Genomic DNA, 2,500 nt, shown 5'->3' on the forward strand with positions numbered 1-2,500 from the left:
CTCCCATGGGTACCAGTACACGCGTACCCCATCACGGTGACCAGGCATAGTGACTGGTCAGTTGCAGGGGACGGACCCGACGCTGTGCGCGCTGCAACGGATGCTGGTGACGTTGCAACGGAAGCTGGGGGCGTTGCAGCGGAAGCTGGGGGCGTTGCAGCGGAGGCAGGTCGCGTTGCAACGGATGCTGGGGTCGTTGCAACGGATGCTGCGCGCGTTGCAACGTTGGCTGGGGGCGTTGCAGCGGAGGCAGGTCGCGTTGCGACGTTGGCTGGGGGCGTTGCAACGGATGCTGGGGACGTTGCAACGGAGGCAGGGCGCGTCGCAACGTTGGCTGGGGGCGTTGCAACGTTGGCTGGGGGCGTTGCAACGGAGGCAGGGTGCGTTGCAACGTTGGCCGGTGACGTTGCAACGGAGGCAGGTCGCTTTGCAACGGATGCTGGGATCGTTGCAACGGAAGCTGGGGGCATTGCAACGTTGGCTGGGGGCGTTGCAACGGATGCCGAGCGCGTTGCAACGTTGGCTGGTGACGTTGCAACGGAGGCAGGGCGCGTTGCAACGGATGCTGGTGACGTTGCAACGGAGGCAGGGCGCGTTGCAACGTTGGCTGGGGGCGTTGCAACGGAGGCAGGTCGCGTTGCCACGGTTGCTGGTGACGTTGCAACGGAGGCAGGGCGCGTTGCAACGTTGGCTGGGAGCGTTGCAACGGATGCTGGTGACGTTGCAACGGAGGCAGGGCGCGTTGCAACGTTGGCTGGGGGCGTCGCAACGGAGGCAGGTCGCGTTGCCACGGTTGCTGGTGACGTTGCAACGGAGGCAGGGCGCGTTGCAACGTTGGCTGGGCGCGTTGCAACGTTGGCTGGGGGCAGTGCAACGGATGCTAGGGTCGGTGCAACGTTGGCCGTGCGCGTTGCAACAGAGGCAGGGCGCGTTGCAACGGATGCTGGTGACGTTGCAACGGAGGCAGGGCGCGTTGCAACGTTGGCTGGGAGCGTTGCAACGGAGGCAGGGCGCGTTGCAACGTTGGCTGGGCGCGTTGCAACGGAGGCAGGGGACGGTGCAACGTTGGCTGGGCGCGTTGCAACGGAGGCAAGGTGCGTTGCAACGGATGCTGGGTTAGGTGCATCGTTGGCTGGTTTCGTTGCAACGGAGGCACCCGCCGTTGCAACGATGGCTCGGAGCGTTGCAACGGAGGAGCCAAATTTTCATATCTCATAATTGGCTCGTGCATTTTTTCTAAAATTTTGGGGGAACCTTGGTAATATTATGTGAAGGCTGCACAAAAAAATCCAGGTCAAAAATCCCACGTTTGCTCCGTTTTTCATTTTTTTTGAATTTCCGGCTTTCCGGGCGGTAAAAAAATCGGCAAAAAAAATCGGCACGGTGTAAATTCACCAAATTTGGGGGATGGAAAGATCTTATTTTTCTAGAGGTTGTTGCAAAAAACGGCGTCAAAATTCGACCTCTAGAGCACTTTCCTTGAGTATGTCTCCTCACGGAAAAGGACGTCTACCCGTGGCACTTTGGTAATGGCTCGGCAGCCTATTATAGGGGGGAGGGGTGTCGTGATGCTGAAACTCGAGTTGCCCAAAGGCTTGCTGGGCGCAATGCCAGCAACATGCACGTTGCCTTGCCATCCCCTAGGCACACTAGCAAGCACGTTGTGGTTGTGGTGTGCCGCCGGGCTCCCCCGCCCCCCACGGAGGCACCCGCCGTTGCAACGATGGCTCGGAGCGTTGCAACGGAGGAGCCAAATTTTCATATCTCAGAATTGGCTCGTGCATTTTTCGTGAAATTTTGAGGGAACCTTGGTAATATTATGTGAAGGCTGCACAAAAAAATCCAGGTCAAAAATCGCAGGTGTGCTCCGTTTTTCATTTTTTTTGAATTTCCGGCATTCCGGGCGGTAAAAAAATCGTCAAAAAAAATCGGCACGGTGTAAATTCACCAAATTTGGAGGATGGAAAGATCTTATTTTTCTAGAGGTTGTTGCAAAAAACGGCGTCAAAATTCTACCTCTAGAGCACTTTCCTTTAGTATGTCTCCTCACGGAAAAGGACGTCTACCCGTGGCACTTTGGTAATGGCTCGGCAGCCTATTATAGGGGGGAGGGGTGTCGTGATGCTGAAACTCGAGTTGCCCAAAGGCTTGCTGGGCGCAATGCCAGCAAGATGCACGTTGCCTTGCCATCCCCTAGGCACACTAGCAAGCACGTTGTGGTTGTGGTGTGCCGCCGGGCTCCCCCGCCCCCCACGGAGGCACCCGCCGTTGCAACGATGGCTCGGAGCGTTGCAACGGAGGAGCCAAATTTTCATATCTCAGAATTGGCTCGTGCATTTTTCGTGAAATTTTGAGGGAACCTTGGTAATATTATGTGAAGGCTGCACAAAAAAATCCAGGTCAAAAATCGCATGTTTGCTCCGTTTTTCATTTTTTTTGAATTTCCGGCATTCCGGGCGGTAAAAAAATCGTCAAAAAAAATCGGCACGGTGTAAATTCA

Source organism: Arachis ipaensis, chromosome B7 (assembly GCF_059453495.1).
Source record: "Arachis ipaensis isolate K30076 ecotype BB chromosome B7, ASM5945349v1, whole genome shotgun sequence".
NCBI lineage: Eukaryota > Viridiplantae > Streptophyta > Magnoliopsida > Fabales > Fabaceae > Arachis > Arachis ipaensis.